The sequence below is a fragment of the Amphibalanus amphitrite genome, unplaced genomic scaffold, assembly GCF_019059575.1.
Source record: "Amphibalanus amphitrite isolate SeventyFive unplaced genomic scaffold, NRLGWU_Aamphi_draft 000316F_arrow, whole genome shotgun sequence".
In the NCBI taxonomy this organism is placed as follows: domain Eukaryota; kingdom Metazoa; phylum Arthropoda; class Thecostraca; order Balanomorpha; family Balanidae; genus Amphibalanus; species Amphibalanus amphitrite.
In genome coordinates this window covers 180145-191586 of record NW_024881811.1, presented here as the reverse complement: position 1 = coordinate 191586, position 11442 = coordinate 180145, and the positions used below count along the sequence as shown (strand labels likewise).

Sequence of the window (11442 nt, the reverse complement as noted above, 5' to 3'; positions counted from 1 at the left end):
AAGTGAAGGAATTTCCCTTCCAGTAGCATCTTTCTTTTTCACTGAATTAGCTTTTGTCATCGCAACTGCGTCAGAATTGTCATAAATTTTTATGACGATCGGCTGCAAGGGAATTATTGGAATTATTAACGGAATTAAAACCTTTTGAGCTGGCTTTTGAGCAGCTTTTGAGATTGGTGCTAGTGGGCCGGGACTTAAAGTATATTTATATGCATTGATTTTTATGCTTGTTTTCATACGCTGTGGAAGAAATTTAAACTCAAGGGCCGCTGTTGGGCACGTCACAGTCAAGGAGTAACGTAGGTATGTACTCATCTACATCAATATTGTTCCAACTTGTATTATTTCTAAAGAAAAACTTGATTTTTTTAAATACAAAAATCACAATTTGTATGGACACTTAGGGCTTTGCTATTAACTGGATTATTTGCCAGCTGGCACCATATGATTCTGTATTTGCATTAGCCGACTACAGGCATTGCATCCCATTTACAGTGGCAGTCATAAATAGATTAAACTAGGTGACACAGCATATGCACACAAAGATTAATACGACACATCACATGTATGTTCCCTGAGAACGAGCAAAGTAACAGATGTCCGATAAGACAGAACATGATGGTGCCAACAGGTCAGTGGTAGGTGTATGCTGCAAGAAGCGGTTACAAATTGCAGGGATACAGACAGTGCATCCTGACTTAACAGTATTCAAGCAAACAGTATTGATTGTACTAACAGAGCTTCTTATTGTTATATGTCAATGCTAGATATAAAAGGCTAAGGCTGGGGGGATCCGTGCTATCGTAAGTTATATCGGACGTGGCTGCGAAACTTCTCTCGGTACGAAACTTCTCTTGATCGGAAGAAAATCGGAGGGATGAAAAAGAAAGAGCGGCAAATCGGAGCTACGTTGTACGTAAGTTGTTTCGCAGCGTTTAAATGCCTGTTTTACTACGATTTAAATGCCAAGCAGATCAGCTGACCTCGTAGTACCATGTCGATAAGGTCGAATTCCCCATACGTCTATAGTGTAAAAGTGACCCTTATTGCAAATAGGCTGTCAGGGACATCTCCTCCTCTGTAAATTTGGAGGGATCATGTGTCGGCATTCCCATGTTCGTTTCGGAGTCCATCTGTTCCATTTGGAGCCCGTCAGTTGGCGTCAAGAGTTGGCGCAGCGAGCGCCCCGAAGACTGCGTCTGCGCACGAGGCTTCGCGATGGAGGAGTATTTTGACGAAATCGCCCTCGCTGCAGAAGAAATAGAGGGACTTGTTGAGAAAGAGGAGGCCGCAGTGTGCCGACGACTTTAAACTGTACGCCAACGCCAAGACCAAGGCAATCAGGGGGCGCTCAGATGATCGGGAGGTTTCAATTGATCAGGGACCCACCAGGTGACCAGGGAACCCTCTGATAACCAGGGGTCCTTCCAGTAACCAGGGACTCCTTCAATAACCAGGGGCCCCTCAGTAAACGTGGGCCACTCAGGTTACTGCAAGAGACAGGAGTCCCTTATAACCAGGGACTGGCAAGGTCTCTCAGGTCCGTTTTTGACAAAGCTGTTATTGACGTCATATGCGAGCCCTTTGCCACCAGCAGAGGGCCCTTTCAAGCCTTTTTAGGGCCGTTTAACGTCTCTTGAGTTTCCTTTGAGGCTAAGGGCCTCTTCAGCATCCGAGGGGTCTTTGAGGCCTTTTTGAGGGCCTCTTAACGTCAGCTGAGGACCGTTGGACGCCATCTGAGGACCGTTTGGTGCCTTCTGATGGCCAGTAGATGCCAACTGAGGGCTCTCTGACACCAGCTGAGGGCACGCTGACACCAACTGGGGGCCTCCTGACACCAGCTAAGGGCGCTTTTATATTTGACACGAGCTCAGGGCCCTTTGACGCCCTTTGAGACCTTCTGAGGTCCGTTTGACGCCAGCAGAGGACCCTTTGCTGGCGTCAAACGGACCTCAGAAGGTCTCAAAGGGCGTTTGACGCCAGCAGAGGACCCTTTGAGGACCCTTTGAGACCTTCTGAGGTCCGTTTGACGCCAGCAGAGGACCCTTTGGGGTCATATGAGGGCCCTTTGCTGCCTCTTAAGCGGCCTTTGAGGCTTTTTGAGGGCCGCTTGACGCCACCTGAGGACCGTTGCGGTTGGACTCCAGTTACGGACCGTTTGAGGCCTTCTGATGGCCATTTTGCGCCAACTGAGGGCCCTCTGACACTAGGTGGGGCCCTCTGACACCAGATAAGGGCCCTTTAAGGCCTTCTGAAGTCCGGTTAACGCTAGCGGAGGGCCTTTTGAGGCCAAATGAGGGCCCTTTGAGACCTTATAAGGGCTCCTTGAGACTTTTGAGGGCCGCGTGACGGCATCTGAGGACCGTTGTACTCCAGCTGACGACCGTTTGAGGCCTTCAGATGGACTTTTGGCGCCAGCTGAGGAGGGCTCACTGACACCAGCTGGGGGCCCTCTGACACAAGCTAAGGACTCTTTAAGGCCTTCGGAGGGTCGTTTGACGCGAGCTCAGGGCCCTCTGACGCAGGTTTAGGGCCCTTTGACGCCCTTTAAGGTCTTCTGAGGTAGGTTTAACGTTGGCTGAGAGCCCTTTGAACCCATCTGAGGGCCCTTTGAGGCCATCTTGTGGCCCTTCATTTGGCCATCTGAGGGCCCTTTGACACCAGATGAGGGCCATTTGACGCTAACCGAGGGCCCTTCGAGACCATCTGAGGACCCGGTGACCCCATCTGTGGGCCCTTTGAGGTCTTTTGAGGGCCATTGAAATTTCACCACAATACCCCTGGCTGCGCTACTGGGCATTTATGGACTCGTATGAGCCTGCTGGGGAACGAGATGGGCCCTCCCGGTCTTTTCAATCATTATATCAGTTCATTTTACATGGTCTTCGGCGGTCTAAAGATTAGGGGCCCCAACTCGAATGGGGGGAGGCCCGTGTGCCCTCTCCTGTGTGCGGCCTTGCCGACACTACACCGCTTCCCCTCCCTCCGCCATAAACGCACCGCTGCACTGTTAGGCGCCGACAAATACGGACCGGCGCGGCGCCGCAACCGGCTCCCCCGCGGCCTGCCTCGCGTTGACATAGCCCTTCCCGAACACCAGTGTAACCCCCACGCGGCCTAGGTATCGCCGCGCCCACCTGTCCGCGGCGCGGCCTCTGATGGCGTATCGGATCATTGATGGTGCGATACATGTTTTGGTCAGATTTTCGCAATTAACGCGAAAAATTGCCCAAAACACTTTTTAACTTTCAAAATTGAAAAAGTGATTACAAAAATGACGTGAAAGTGACCGTTTTCAACGTGTAAATTTAAAACGCTCTAGCGCAGCCATTTTTGAAGAAATCGACTTCAAATTTTGCACACGTGTTCATCAACCATATTTGTTTAACATATATTTCGGTTTTGTGAAAATTTTGAAAATTTCTTATATTTTTCTCTTGAGAAAGAGGTAAAGCTTCACTACGATCGGCCTTCCGATCGACCGAGAAGATTCGTAAAGTTAGTTCGTATCTTCACCATTTGCGATACAACTTGCGTATCTACTTAGCCTACGATGTGATGGATCCCTCCAATATCTGTTCCGATTCAACTTACGTTTGATCGCAACTGCGAGGTGCCTTGCGATCACATGGATCCCCCCAGCCTAAATATCTATTTGTCAATTTCTCTTATAGTGCCATTTTACATGTTTATCCCCAGCTAGTACCTTGCTTATAGCTATACGTTTATGGCTAATGTACGTCACCAGCTGACCAGCCAGCTGGTTGCAGTGGCGCAGCCAGGGGGGGGGTCCCGACTGGAAAAAATGCCTCCACTACGCTGAAGTTCTCGGCGGAGGTGATGCGCCGAAATTTCGGCGCAAGGGTTTATGCGCCGAAATTATTTTAGCAAGCCATGCTTAATGCGCCGAAAATCTTCAAGGCTTACTGATGGCTGCAGGCTGTAGCCACGCACTTTTCGTCGAGGGGGGGGCTGGCATGTGTGTGTGGCCGTCTTCCAGTGACTACTGTACAGACGGTTGTTGGCACGGTCGATGGGATCGGGCAGACAATAGACATCAGGGCGGTGTTTCACGGTATGCTGCTACCACGCTGCTATCAAATTGCGCGAGCTGACGTCACACTTGTGGTAGTGTTGGAGCAATGGGCCTGTAGATGTTTCCATGGAAACCCAATTTGACACGTGTAAAAGCAGCGTGCTGCTATCACCGGTGAAACAGGGCCCAGCAGGCCATGCGGGACCGAGCACCAGCGTTCGCTATCACAAAATCTCCTGACTCACAAACTCACTGGCATGTTCCATAATGTAACCTTTATTTTGTTGCCCGGCTCTGATCAGCAGTAGTGCCCAACCGGTGACTGACGCCTGACGGGGCCTTCAACAGGCGTGGTGCAAGCACGGCCGATGGGATCGGGCAGATACCAGGCCACGCGGGACCGATTGCCAGCGTCCGCTCGCAAACCACACGCCGGAAATACAGGAATCACAACGGTCAATACGCACACGATAGCATACGTTATCTGAACTAGGGAATCCGACAATCCATAACCTCACTCTCGACCGGTGAACTGTTCCCGCCGTGGGAGAGTCACAATCAGGTTCACTGAACATGACTTAGATACCCTGAGACGCGTAATTCTTTTTTCCACCCAAAGGAAGGCGCTATACGGAGAATATCCCATTGCGTCATTGAAAAGTGACTTACACCTCCCACTGGCCAGCTGGCTGCGTGGTGAAGTGGTGAGCACACTCGCCTCGTGATCTAATGACTAGGGTTCGATCACCGCCGCCGGCCGAACTTTTTGGCGCGTTGTAGGTTAGGTTGTAGGTTTGTAGGTTGTAGGTTTGTAGGTTGTAGGTCTGTAGGTTAGGTTGTAGGTTAGGTTGTAGGTTGTAGGTTTGTAGGTTGTAGGTTAGGTCAGGTGAGGTTAGGTTATGTTTGTTTTTGTTTGGTTTGTTTACCAAGAAGCATCTTCGGGTATAGCGCCTTCCTTTGGTTGGAAAAACGAAACACGCCCCTGAGACGAACACGAGACAAGATAAGTGATATTTAAGATGTTTAACTCCCGAAGACCTTTAATCCTCGCCGGCCGAGGGGGGGGGGTTGGTGCCACCCCCCTGACGGTTTTTTTTCGCGATTTACGCCGAAGTACGCCGAAAATTTCGGCGCAAGCCGTCGATTTACGCCGAAGTACGCCGAAAATTTTCGGCGCAAACGCCCAACTACGCTCGAGTTCTCGACGAAAGCGTGCATTTTTTCCAGTCGGGGGGGGGGGTGGTGGTGAAAGGGGTGAGATCTCACCCCCGTCTCTTATCCTAGGGGCCCATTGTCGATTCGAACTGTAACGTTATGCAGCCTGACAATTTTTTTTATCATAATGTCAAGGTCTGTCTTAGGACTGAAAAACAGTTTTTAGGCCTGATAGCCCCCCCCCCTTTAGGATTTAAAGTCCCATTTTACGATTTAAGAGGTACATCCAAGGCCCGATTGAACTAATCCAAGGCCTAGGAGGGCCCGTTCCATGGCATGAGAGGGCCATTTCAGGCCTGAGAGGGCCCATTTCAGGCCTGTGAGGGGCCCTTTTCAGGCCTGAGAGGCGCCCATTTCAGGCCTGAGAGGGGCCCATTTCAGGCCTGAGGGGTCCATTTCAGGCCTGAGGGGGCCCATTTCAAGCTAGAGAGGGCCCATTTCATGCCCTAGAGGGCCTGTTTGAGGCCAGAGAGGGCCTGCTTGATGGCTGAGAGGGGCCCATTTCAGGCACAAGAGGCACCATGTCAGACCTGAGAGGGTCCAGTTACGGTATGAGGGGGCCCTGTTTCGACATGATAGGGGCCACTTCTGGGCTGAGGGGGCCATTTCAGGTCTGAGAGGGCCCATTTCAGGCCTGAGAGGGCCAATTTCAGGCCCTAGAGGACCTATTTGAGGTCTGAGAGGGGCCATTTCAGGTCAGAGAGGGTTAATGTCAGGCCTGAGAGGGCCCATTTCAGGCCCTAGAGGACCTATTTGAGGCCTGAGAGGGTCCACTTCAGGCCTGAGAGGGGCCCATTTCAGGTTGTTGTTGTTGTTGTTGTTTCTCCCTCTGCTCCTCACGGGAGCATAGCCAGGCGGCTCTGGAAGCGTCTGGCGGCGGCCGCCAGGGCCACCACCACTGAGGTCTCCCGGACCTCCTCCAGCCTGGGATGGATGTGACCCAGGGTTGAATGTCTCAGTCGCATCAGCGCCGGACATCTCAGCAGCACGTGTGCCAGCGAGTCAGGCTCCTCATTGCACAGGGGGCAGCGGGCCGCCACACAGCCCTCGTCGCGGCAGCCCTCACATCCCACAGAGGGAACGGCCCCGATCCTGTGCAGATAGGCCCTGGAGCCCGACCAGTGCCCGGCTCGCAGCTGGTGGACGTCCACCGCGCACTCCCGGTCCAGCCCCGCCACCGGTGGGGGGAATCGGCCCCCCATCAGCGACCGGAACCAGCCGGGGGGCCAGGCCCGGACCGTGTCGTCGCGGGCGGCCCTAGCCACCGCTCGGGTGATTGTCCTGATGTCTGCAGGCACGCTGTCTTGTGGTAGTTCCGCGGCCTCTCGGGCCACTCTGTCGGCTCGCTCATTACCCTCCACACCACAGTGCGAGGGGACTTACTGGACGTGGATCTTCCGGCCATTATCCGAGAGGGCGAACATGGCTCTCCAAGCCGCTACCCCCAGCGGGGAGGTCTGGGCGGCCGGGCCGTTGCGCAGGGTCGCCATTGCTGAGAGGCTATCCGTGCAGACCACGATAGGCAGGTCCTGGTCTCGTGTCTCTTTGGGTTAGGGTCTCCAGGCCGGTCACCAGCGCTACCATCTCTGCACGGTAACTGGAACATAGCTGTCCGGCCGGGACCCGCAGCTCCTCGGTCTCTTCATCCGGCCAGACCAGCACGGCCCCAGCTCCGCCCCCCGAGACTCCGCCCGCCGCGGACCCGTCCGTCCACAGCCAGACGGCGCACTGCGGCAGGGACGCGAGGTGCAGGGCGGCCGCGCGCTCCCTTTCCGCCGCCGCGGCGCCGGCCCGGAGGGGGCCCACGTCCATCCGGAAGGTGACGCCTGATGTCTGCCGCCACGGCGGTATCCGAGGGGGGAGCACCGGCTCCACCGGCAGCGCGACTCCGGCCTTCTCCCAGGCCCGGCGGCCCCGCGATCTCCACCCCCGGACTGAGGCCAGGCGCGCCGGCGCCGAGGCCTCGGCGGTCGCGCGCAGGGGGTCCCCCGGCGGCAGGGCCAGCGCCCTTCCCAGCAGCCTGGCGGCCAACGTCCATCCCCTCTCCTCCATCGGGGCTAGTCGAGCCTCCGCCATCAGCGCGTGGGTCGGTGTTGATCGTGGGCACCCGGTGATGATGCGGGCCGCCCCCGCAGTTCCCGCTCCAGGAGCTCCACGTGCGAGGGGGCGGCCGCCGACAGCCACGCGGCGGCGGCGTGCTCGAGCGCCCCGCGGACGTAGCCGTTGGCCACCGTCCTCAGGGCATCCTCGTCCAGGCCCCAGCTGCGTCCGCCAAGGCGGCGCAGGTGAGCCAGCCGGGGGCGTACTCGTTTCCGGAGACGACGACAGTGGGCACCGAACTGGAGGCGGCGGTCGAGCTCTATGCCGAGGAGGACTAGGGTGTCTTTCGCCTGCACCGTCTTTCCTGCCACCTTGATGGTGCCTCGGGCGGCGTCTCGGGCGTTCTGGGAGAGCACCAGTAGTTGGGTTTTCTCCCCGGCGACCAGCATCTTGTTGTGGTGAGCCCACGCGACGAGGGCGTCTGCCGCTGTCTGCGCTCGACCTCTCGCCACCTCAATGGTGTTGTCCGAGCATAAAATTGCCGTGTCGTCGGCGTATACATACATGTATGTAGGGGGAGGTGCCCGGCGCTCGGAGGGCCTCGGCCAGGTCTGCCGCCCACAACAGGAACAAGTAGGGCGACAGAACACTGCCCTGGGGCAGCCCGGCGCGGAACATCCTCGACTTGGAGAGGGCTCCTTGAACTTCGACCCTCGCTCTTCTGTCGCGTAACCATCCCCATACCCACCGGACAAGGCAGAGGGGGAGGCCGCTCTCGAGGAGTTTCAGACGCAGTAACTTGTGGTCCACGACGTCATACGCTCTACTGAAGTCGATGGCTGTCAGGAGGAATTTCTGTGCTGACTCTCCGTCCTGGCGTTTTGACCGTTTGTCTCTCTTTGGCTTCTGCCATCCGTCTTGCACGTCTTGCACAAGTCTCCCGATACTGTCCTCCGCCGATCTTCCTGCTCTGAACCCCACTTGTTCGGGGGGGGGGGGGGGTGAGTCGGCGCTCTTCGGCCAGGAACTCCAGCCGGGGGAGTAGCATCCGCTCGGCGAGTTTCCCTACACAACTGGTGAGGGCAATTGGCCGGTAACTTGACAGGAGCCTCTTATCCTTCGCTGCTTTCGGTATCGGTACCACGGTTGCCGAGCGCCACTCTTGGGGGACCACTCCTGTCTTCCATGACTGGTTGATGAGGTGGAGCAGTGCGCTCCGGGCCACCGGACCAATGTGCCTAAGCATTTCAGGTGTGATGCCATCGGGGCCGGGGGACTTGCGAAGTTGTGTCTTGTGGATGGCTTGAGCGAGTTCCTCTTCAGTGAAGGCCGAGCAGCACCCGGTGCGGTCGTTCTGACACTCGGAGCATGTGTGTCGGTCTATCCGGTTCAGCCGCTCCCGCGCCGCTCGGTCTATCTTGGGACTCCTCACTTGCCTCGAGACAGTGGCATATTGATGTGCAAAGGCGTTCGCCTTTGCCTCGGCGGAGACGAGAAGTCGGTCACCAGCCTTCATCGCTTCGCCGTCCCGGTGTTCGTCATCTCCTCCTCCCTCCCACTTCTTGAGCATTCGGGAGACTCGACCGACGCTGGACGGGCGGTTCAGCTCAGTGGTGACGAATTCTCGGAAGGACTCTCGAGAGACTCGTGCCTCCACCTCTGCTGCACGCTTCTTAGCATTGATCCAGCGCGTCTTGGATGAGGGATCTTCGGCTGTCACAGCCCGTCTCGCCGCTTGTCGCTCTTCCCATTTCAGGTCGGGGAGGGCCCAGTTCAGGCCTGAGAAGACTCATCCCAGGAATGAAAGGATCATCCTATGTGTGGGAGGGTCCGTACTCCGTGCCTGGTCTGGGTCTAAGAGGGCCTATCCCAATCCTGATTGAGCCACTATCATGTTTGATATAGGTCAACTCACCACATGTATATTGATGGCCCAGTTCATGTCTAATGGGCCCATCTCAAGACTCAGAGATTTTATGCTTCGGAAGCCTACCCCAAGCGTGAGGGGGCCCTAGAGGTTTTTGAGGCTCATGGAGGTCCCGCAGTACGGTATGTCAGCCTCTGAGAAAGCCATGCAGGGCCCTTAAGATGCCAAGCCGACATCTGAAAATTCCTCTTCTCCTCAGGCCTGTGCCTGCCTCACCGCCCGTCCCCATCCCCGACATCTAGGGGTTTGACGCCTAGGTATTCATCAGGACCCTACACCGGTCCATGATGGCTCCAAACTGACACCTGATGCTCCTGCACCGGCTTTTGAGGGTCCCACCGACCTCTGATAGCCACCACGCAGGTCTCAAAAGACCGTGTCGATTGTCGATATCTAAACCCCCAAGTCTTGGAAGGCCTGTGCTCTATGCAGATTCTTGAGGGCTTTACGTGGGCTTGTATGTACATATCCCAAACTGGCTCTAGCCTAGTTCGACCGCGCCCCGCAGAGCAGGGCCCCAGGCTTTCCAGTTTTACGCCCCTGAGGGGTGTTTGAATATTCCCTTCTAACCTGACTCCAGGCCAGGGTCACGTAGCGACAAGTGCGGCGGTAGGCGGCTTTCTAAAGAGCGTCGAAAATCATGGAGAAATTACTTCAGTCATGTTGCAGTTCAGACCAAAGCCCACGTCATCATGTTCATCGAAGGAAGAGTTTCGCCTATTTCGACACCCGAGGACATATAAAGCTATAGCGCGCTGAAAGTGGGTTCGATAGCTCTCTAACGCGCGCAATCAGCCATGGGGGGGGGGGATATTGGCCAAACCCGATCATAATTTAAGAAGGCTAGAAAGACGAGAAAAGCAACGGATAGCTGTAGGATGCTTCAGAATCGTAGAAGTCATTTTTCGATTAGGTCATTGCTGAGGTCATTGAAGATGGAATTATGATAAAATATGATAAATACAAAGACAAGATTACGACGGAAAAAATTCTTGTTTTTATATTTTTCACAAATAACCGTATAACTCATGAACCAAAGAGCTATAGCTTCGCGCAACAACTCATTCGATAGGCCCTTCAAAACGCTTTCGCCCTTAACCTTCCAGGCGGTGGGGGGGGCATTTTTTTGCCCCCCCCCTTTAGTTTTTTCAATATATCTCGAGAACCGCTGCGCCGATCGTCACCAAACTCTCAGTACCCTCCCGGGAGCAGCTAGCGCACATGGTGACCAAAAATTTTTCCAAAGGCTATGATAGGTTGGCCGCTAATGACGTCAGAGTGACGTCATTTTTGCCATTTTCGACCCAAAAAAAGGTTTCGCGGGAAGAGCTGTCAGGCCTACAGCTTTAGAGATACAGAAAAATGTTTCGACATAAAAGGTGTGGAATCAAAAGGGCTACAAAACTGCTATCTCGGATTTTTGAAAATTTTTGATTTTGACCCCCAAAAATAAAAAATAGATTTTTTGAATATGATAGCCGAAAATCCATTAAGTTTTTTTTTTTTTAAATTCGAAAAAAACGGAATATATGTGATAGTCCCTACCGCCTTCTATCTACGTACCAAATTTGAGATCGATACCTCTTTTTTTCGCTAAGTTATAGCGAAAAAACTGTTCAAAATTGATTACGTCAAATTTTCAAACTCAATTTTTGGCAATTTTAGACCTCGTGGCGCAAAACAAAGACCACAGTTAGACTCCCCGTAACGAGCTGCATCGAATCAATACCCATTTTATGCAAAACTAGCAACTTTGAAATTTGACATTTTTGACCTGACCTTGACCTGACTTCCACCAGAAAGTGACCTAAACCGTACCTGATGATCTTATAATTAACACCATTCAGTTGGAAATTAAAAATTTGCCGTAAAACATGCACCGCACAACCTTAGTAAAGTTGGGTTCATGTGGTGACCCTTGGTGACCCTTGGTGACCTGACCTGTGACCTGACCTGGTATGACCAGTGACCTCTAATAGCAACATATGTACCAGACAACTGACGCCCTATCGCTGATTTTCGACAAAATGCGTTTTACTCGGTGTTATAGTGCTTTCCCTAGAAGACCCGTGAACGTTGACACATTTTATCTTTGACCTGACTTGTGACGTCATCGGTGACCCCGAGGTCAATGAAATTTGGTTTCCCTCGACAAATTTGACAGGGCTATCGAACGCCGTTTGAATTTTCCGGATCCGTCCAGTAGTTTCGGAGATACGGGGGG

General features: G+C 53.9%; 1 protein-coding gene across 3 annotated transcripts in view; it reads left to right on the top strand.

The window, feature by feature from the left end:
- The first annotated feature begins 72 nt into the window (after window positions 1-72).
- Window positions 73-11442, top strand: part of LOC122388272 (epsin-1-like) — a 64701-nt gene continuing 53331 nt past the window's right edge. For all 3 annotated transcript variants that reach the window (XM_043379198.1, XM_043379197.1, XM_043379199.1), the window contains exon 1: window positions 73-303. The gene's annotated coding sequence lies outside the window, so the exon portion shown is untranslated. The remainder of the gene's footprint in view (window positions 304-11442) is intronic.